Raw genomic sequence first — 8284 nt, forward strand, 5'->3', positions numbered from 1 at the left:
CTCTTTCCTGTTTAGGGCCGGCAGAGTGAATGCAAATCTCCTAGTGTCTCGAGGGTGTAAAGCAATAGTAAAAAAGCAGTCCTTTAGATCAATAATCAAAAGTGGCCAGTCCCTTGGCAGCATAGCCGGATTAGGTAATCCTGGTTGTAAGGCTCCCATGGGCTCCATTTGTTCATTTACAGCCCGCAAATCATGTATTAAGCGATACCTTCCCGACTTCTTTTTAATAACAAAGATGGGCGTATTCCATGGGCTTGTTGACAACTGTAAATGTCCTTGTTTATATTGTTCATATACCAGTATGTGAGCCTGTTCGAGACTCTCCCTTTTTAAAGGCCACTGCCTAACCCATACCAGAACGTCCATGGTCCAGGTTAATGGGATTGGGAAAGTCCATGCAATGGCCCTTAGCCCAAAGGGTGTTCATTTGTCAGTACTACACCCATCTGAGCCAAAATGTCCTGACCAATAAGGCACTGCACAGTAGGAGGCAAAGGTACAACTGACAAAACACCCCGCCCAGTTTTGTCCTCAATAGTCACAGATAGCATGGGTGTGTTTCTTGCAAGTGTCAGGCCTCCAACTCCGGGTACTGGCACTGTGGTTGACTGAAATGGCCAGTTGTGGGGCCAGAAATCCGGACTCACAATGCTGGAGTCTGCGCCAGTATCTAATAATCCTATCAAGGTTTGCTTTTCACCCCGATAATCCAAAATTACAATGCGCTTTGGTCGTTCATTTAAGTTCATTGTTAAAAGAGTAAGGCCCCCCGTGGATCCAAATCCATGCTCTCCTCTGGACTGTGCCTTACGAGGGGGTACAGTTTTAGCCATTTGTTGCAAAGGAATCAATTGAGCTATCCTTTGTCCTTTTTCGATTCGCATAGGTGGAAAAAGAGTATGCACCATAATAGAAATCTCCCCTGTATAGTCAGCGTCTATTATTCCAGATAAAACAAATAGTCCCATCATTGTAGCTGAGGAACGACCTAAAAGCAAAGCTCCCATAGGTAATCCATCAATAATGAGTGGTCCCTTTTTTCCAGTTGGAACCTTTTCTGGGTGGGAAGTCATCAGGGTTACTGTGGCTGCGGCTGCCAGGTCCAATCTGAGGCTCCCGGCGGTGGCGGGCTGGAGGCAGGTTGAGCTGAAGCGGTGACAGCTGCTACTTGTGTCTGGGCGCAGCGGCTGGTGGACACGCTGGCTCTCCCATTTCCCGAGCGGCATCTGCAGGCTCCGGTGTTGTGGGTATCCAGGTGGCAATTATGACACCAAACACTGATTGCGGGACAAGCCCGTCGCGTGTGCCCCATACCTCCACACTGGTAGCATTTGAATCGGCCAGTCGATGGAGCTCGTGGAGCATTGATTGCTGCTGCCTGGAGCGGGGTGAGGGCTGCAAGTACCTGGTTCTGGGAAGACTCTGCCTGCTTCTGTAACCTGACTCCTAGCTCTTTAATAGCATTTACTAGCATTGCTTGTGATCCAACTGGAACATTTGCTAATCGTTCTAAAGCTTCCTCTATAGACCAATTAGCTCCCAGGGTATTTATCACATTCTTGGTAGGCTGATTGATGTTTTGGAGTGCGCATTGCTTTAGCAAGGTCCCTTTCATGAATTCAGGGACTCCTGCCCGTTCAATAGCATTGGCTACCCTATCTATAAAACCTCCAAATGACTCATCTTTACCTTGCTTCATCCCCATGTAAGAAGGAATTCCTCCTGGATCCTTAATCCTATCGATAGCTAAATGTGCCAACCGCATAGCCTCCCTGCACTTTTCAGGACCAATTAATGCTTGTGCTTCCGTTCTAAGAAACGGCCCGAACCCCATTAACTCCTCCAGGGTCACCCCATATAACGGGTCTCCTGGTTGCCGTACTACTGCGCCACATTGCTGACAAATCGCGTGCCAATGGGCGTTGAACAGAAGCTGTTGATGCTGAGTAAAAATGAGCCGTATTAACGCCCTGCAATCTGCCGGCAGCAAAACCTGAGTGCCCCAGATGTAATCCAGCATTTGTTTTGTGGGTTCACTGGTTACTCCAAATTGACTAACCGTGGATCGTAACTGTGATAACAATTTCCAATCCAAAGCAGTTATTGTCGCTTGGAACCCTCCCCCCTCCAGGGGAGAATAAACCACCGGGCAGGCAATTTCCATAGCAGCTGATATCGCCTCATCATCCCCCGTGTCCATGAATTCTTTCGCTACCGCTGCCCATGCCTCCCTTTGCTGCTGTGCAATGGCCCTTGCTAGGTCACTCTCTGACCCGGGGATGGGCGCATTACTAGGCGGAAGAGGTGTAGGGTTTGACACCGGGGCAGGCGGCGCGGACAGCATTGCTGGAGTACATGCGGGAGGGGGGCTGCTGCCTGAACCAGGCGCTGATAGCTGCGGGGGGCTGCCGTTTAGAGCGGGAGCTAATGTCGGCGAGGAGCCGCCGCTTGAAGTAAATGCCGGTGCCAGCAGGGGACCGCCGTATAAGGCAGGAACCGAAGTCGGCGAGGGGGTGCCACTTAAAGCAGGCGCCGATGCTGGTGGGGCCATGTTGTTTATAGCAGGCGCTGATGTGGGTGGGGAACTGCCGTTTGAAGCAGAAGGCGATGCCGGCGGCAGATTGACTGTGGACGTAACAGGGGGTAGTGGGGAACCAAACCAGTCCCCATAACTCCTGCTTCTTTCATGGGCTGCACTGGCCTGCTGGGCAGCTCTTTCCTCTGCCTGGTATTTCAACAATTCATCATGCACGACTCGCCATAACTTTCCCAACTTTCTCGCGGTTTTATCATCATCTATGACTGCCTGCCACAACTTATCCCCAAATATATGCCACTCGGACAGCTCATGCACTGCGTGAGGATTTCGAAAAAGTCCCTGTGCACACCCATAAGCTAACAACCCAGGAAGTTCTTTCTGCAAATCTATACCCTTAACCTGACGCCCTCGTAAAAAGTCAGTAAATAAATCATATGCTGCTTGCCTTTCTTTATCCATGTTAAAGATAACAGTACGCTTCTTGCAGCCCTTGCAGGCTTTGGCAGCATGTCTCGGCCGGGCTCTCCGATGAGGTCACCCGGGGCTCAGCACTTTCCCTTTTTCAGCGGTGCTTTCGCCGTCCTCGGCTGCGGTAGGACCCAAACTCCTTACGCCGCTCGACCGTGGCGACCAGTGAAAACGTCCGGGGCCACCATTTGTCGTGAACGGCGGAAGAAACGCCTCACACAATATGCGTGAATAGCAAATCCCAAAGTTTATTGAAAGCTCACACATATTTATATTGGTGTTTATGAAGCTTATACATATTGCAAAAGCTGAGCTCATTATTGGCTAAAGCACACTTAGATCAACCACACCTACTTCTATGCTCTAATGATTATTTTGTTTCTATGTTTGCATTCTTCTAGCTTCTCTACCTAGGATATCTTCATTTTCTGGCAAGCGATTTTCTCCCCCATCTTCCCATTTCAGCGAAGGTCACTATGACCTTTGTCAGTGATTGGACACCGGTTGCATAATCCCCAGCTTGTTTCCCCTATCCTTATCCAACGGTATCACATCGAAGTGGCCTTTCTCAGCTAGCCAATTATCCAAAAAACCTCTCCATAGTCACCATATGTGGGACACAGGGCACCTGGAGGATCTTCCACATCACCACGGTTGCCTGCAAAGGACAAAGCCCCCCGAGACAGCGCTCAGTGCCCAGGTGTCCGTGTGGCAGGGCCTGAGCTTGGCAGGGAGAGGCCCGGAGAGACCTTGGCAGGGGAGCACGGGGCCTGCTGGGCCTGGAGCTGCGCCTGGGCCAGGTTTCAGGCCAGCGCCTGCGGCAGGGAGCTGCAGTGGGGGAAGGAGGATGGAGAGCTGCGGGAGAGGCGGTCTTGGGGCCAGCAAAGACCAGTTAGAGAAACTCACAGCCAGGAGAAAGACACCCGTTTTGTCCCCGTCGGAGGTGCACGTGCTGTGCTTGGGCCAGCTGCCCAGCACATGCAGGAGGATCAGCAGCGCCGGCTCTGCAGTCCTGGGCGAGCACATGATGCTCTTCCACATGGTGAAAGCAGCTCTGTGGGGTTAGAGCTCTGTCTCAGGGGGGTCTCAGACACAGCACGGGGGCCTGGGCAGCAGTGGGGACCTGAGCTGGCTGCCAGCTCTGCCTCTGCCCACTGCCACTGGCCAGCAGCAGCCAGGCAGCCCAGGCCTGTGGGGACAGGCCCCTGAGGGGCAGCGAGGGAGCATGGCAGCAGGCTCGAGGCCTGACATGCCAGGGCTGGCAAAGGGAGCAGCCAGAGGGCCCTGGAACTCTCTGTTGCTCGGACACCTGGGCCAGGCTGTACAGGCTGATGGGCTGGGGAGCCCTGAGCCCTCTGGGCAGGTGGGCCCCATACCTGTCACAGGACGGGGCCACACGCAGGAGCGTCACGACTACGTCAGCGGGCTGTGCTTCCGTCAGATCCAGCAGGCTCCTGTTCAGCCTGTGCTCAGCAAACTGATTGGCCAGGAGCCACTGGTGGATGTACCTGACCAGGGCGGGCACCTGGACAAGGCACGGGGACACTTGGAAAGCTGCCAGAGGGAGGAATGTGCCCAGCTTCTCCAGACAAGTGCTTCCCTTGCCACCACGCTGCCATGGCCTCCAAGAGTTCCAGTGACCAGCAGGCATGGCTTGGGAGAGCAAGCAATTCCTGGCAGGATCAAAGCCTAGCCACAGGCTGCTTACTTGCTTTGGGTTGGAAAAGCCCTCCTCTACCAGCATATCCAGCAGAGCAGCACTGGTCTTGGTTTTGAAGATGTGCGAATAGGCTCTGAGCCCAGTGCCCATGGTGCGGGTCTCTTCTGCCCGGATTTTCTTGATGAATTTGCAAACCAGCTGTAGGAGAAGGGCAAGAAGCCAGGGATGTTGCAGGGAATGCTGCAAGCGCGGTGCCAGCAGGCCCAGCCCAGGTGGGGATGGCTGCAGGTACCTGCGCTGTTCTGCGGAAGAGGCCACGGGCGGGCTCCTGCTCTTGTGTGCGCTCCAGGGCTGCACCTGGCAAAGAGCGAGCGCAGCCAGAGCTGAGGGGCTGCGGGAGAGGCCGGAGAACACGGCCCAGCCCTGCGCTCCCCAGGCAGGGAGAGAGCCCCGGGATGCCCCAGGGGATGGAGCACGGCCCCTGCAGGGTGTCTGCCCGGCCCCTCTTCCGTCCTGTCCATGGGCATGGCCCAGGGGATGGGATGGGATGGGATGGGATGGGATGGGATGGGATGGGATGGGATGGGATGGGATGGGATGGGATGGGATGGGATGCAAAGGTGCCAAGCTGGCTGCAGGCACCAAGCCTGTGGCCCAGCTCTGGCACTCACCCTCCTGCGGCAGCTCAAATGGCACCACCTCTTTGGTTTCCCATGCTGGGGCAGCTGCAGGGCCTTCTTCCTCCTCTTCTACCCCCCAGGCCACCTTGGTCGCTCTCAGGGGTCTCTGCTCCATGTTAGTGAGTGGATTTGTGGCTACTTGCAGGAGAGATGCCTGGGAAAAGCTCTGAGTCAGCAAGTCCTGCAGTTGTGCCTGGAAGGCACCTTCAAGACAGAAGCCTGGGGAAGGCTACAGGACAGCAAGTCCTGCACTCTGGTCTCCAGGGCTCCTGCCACAAGGACAGGAGATTCCTGTCAAGGATTGTGGTGGGGCCTCGAGGGCACTGGTGGCAGGGATGGGAGATGCCTCTGGGGCACCAAGTGCCACGCTCTGCCCTCGAGAGCACCTGCAGAAGAGAAGCCTCGGCAAGGCCACGGGTCACCAAGTCCTGTGGCCTGGCCTCGAGCTCAGCTGCAGGAATAACGCCTGGGAAAGGCTGCGGGTCAGACAGGAATGAGTGCACTGTGCGGGGGCTCCTCACGGCACCGCTCTGTCCCGTTGTGCCCCGTGGCCTGTTCCCAGCAGCCGGGCAAGCTTCTATTTCCCACGTGTCACAAAGGGGCCTTGGTCACCGGGTTCCGTTCCATGGCACGGTGACCGTGCTGCAGCGTGCCAGCCAGGGCCCTTGCACACACTGCCTTCTGCCCTGGGGCCGCCCCCAGCCCAGCCAAAGTGGCCCAGCTTGGAAGGAATCCCTGGCCCCAGGTGTCTAAGACAGCCCGCATAGGATCTTTAGCAAGGGCTCAGAGCATCAGCAAACGCTGCCCGGCTCTGCGGGCTCACTCCTATCCCCATATCATTCCCTGAGAGCATTTGAATTTCTAAATTAGAATCATTTGAAGGGAGGGAGGGAGGGGATTTACATTTTCCATTTCAGAGAAGCCTTCTGCCTTCATTAGCAGACGCCTCTCTCTTCAAAGCAAGGCAATTGTTTATCATCTTGCAGATCCGCAGTTGCTGGGGAGCCCCGTTTTACACCAGGGGCCTGGAGAACCATTGCTAGCAATTGGGAAAATCCTAGCTGCTCCATCCAGCCGTAGATGAGCTCTCCAAATTTGCCCCAAAATTGGGTCCAGCTCTTAGAGGCCACAAAGAGCAAGTCCAAGTGACTTGATGATATTTTTTGCCCAGAAAGCCCTGCAGCTGATGGCACACTTGACAATCAGCAGGGGACACAGCTAGGCCAAAGGCCAGACCTCTGCTGGGAGCCTTTCTCCTCAAACACCCTTCAAACAAACCTCCATGCAAGTCACTTGGGAAAGTTTCTTCAAATGATCCATTTCTGGCACACAACTACACAGCCTTATGGGAAAGATCCTAAAGCAGCTGCTCTGGAGTCCAAGAGCCAGCACTAAGAGGAGTCCTTGTCATCTATTTGGAGCTAAATGCCACTTTGGGGGATTTGAAAGAGTTTGGAAGGAGCTAGAGAGCGGACCTCTGAGTTTTTTAGATGATGCCATTGCTTTTTCTTCTCTTCTACATAGCCAGGAAGGGTGACTTTGGCTCACATCTGCACTGCATGGCTCACAAGGCCGCAAGACTTGTAGTTCCAAGAGCTTTGAAGGATTTCTTGGCCAAGAAGACACTGCCAACAAGGATATTTCTGTTTTGGAGCCAATGCTTCAATATTTCCTCTTCTGGACTCAGGCTACAGTGGAAGCTTCCTTAGCCAATCATGTTAGGACACACAAACCTACAGCACTGCATCCTAAGCTTCTTGTTTACCATTGGAACTCTTTGGATTTTTTCTAGATCTTCAGCCCTAAAACTCTCAACTTTCCTCCACTTCAACTTTCCTCCCCGTGTCTCTGCTCTAATCAACTAGAAATCTGCATGCTGGCTTCTAGCATGTAAGTTTGGAAGCCCTTTGCAAGGTGTCCGATCAAATGCTGTGTTGAAATCTAAGCTTTGCTGACAAGACCAAAGGTCTGAGATTTCCCTGCGTTTGGCTTTCCAACAACACCGATGCTGTTAGTTGCAGAGTGCCCAGGATCCCTCTTGCAAGTCAACTCTGGCAGGAAGAAGGCGGCTGCCAGGGGGCTGCTTGTGGCCTCTGACAGCCCCATTGCTCAGGGCTTGCCAGCGCCCCAGCCCCTCAGGGGCTGCCCCAGCCCGGCCAAGCTGCCCGGCAGCAGCGCCGCAGCCCCACAGCAGCTCCAGAGGAGCCCCATCCAGAGGCAGCCGGGAGCCCTCAGCAATCCAGCCAGCAGCACGCAGGCAGGAGGACACAGAGGGCGCTTCCTGCCTGGCACTGGGCTTGTGGCCATCTCCAGGCACCGCTCTCACAGGGATCCCCGCAGCTCCGGGCCCTGCCCAGCCGCTCTGTCACCAGCACAAAAGCTTCCGCAGAACCATCAAAGGCCAAGGGGCTTCTGGCCATTTTCCCTGCAACACTGCACACCTGGGCAGCTGGCCGAGCCCAGGCACCCTTGTCCCCCTCTTCCCCTAAGCCCTGCAGAGCCTGGGTAGCAAAAGAAAGCTCCTGGGAGTCTGTGTATTCTAACAAACTCCATATACTAAAGAAAAACCAAAAAGAAGAACAGAACAATCTGAAAGAAATGGAAAATTGCCCCTGGCTCAGGTGGTCCCAGCAGACAGAGCCTCTGGCATCAGCTCTCTGCAGAGCTGCAGCAGTGCAGCCAGCCTAGCCCTGAGAGACCAGGCCGAGTCCTCGATGCCCTGCGGAGCTGATCTTGCAGCCTCTGGAAGACGGAATATGGCTCACTCTGCAGTGCCTGGAGGACATGCAATGTTGCAAGTGCCACGTCTGACACGGCACTGCTGGTGTCCTCTGTCAGGTCTTGAAGGGCTGAAAGAGAGAGGGACAGAGCTGTAATAAGTAGCAATACGTTCTTTTATTAATAAATCAATAGTTAATTAATTATACAATATCAAAG

The sequence above is a fragment of the Agelaius phoeniceus genome, chromosome 33 (genome assembly GCF_051311805.1).
Source record: "Agelaius phoeniceus isolate bAgePho1 chromosome 33, bAgePho1.hap1, whole genome shotgun sequence".
NCBI classification, from domain to species: Eukaryota; Metazoa; Chordata; class Aves; order Passeriformes; family Icteridae; genus Agelaius; species Agelaius phoeniceus.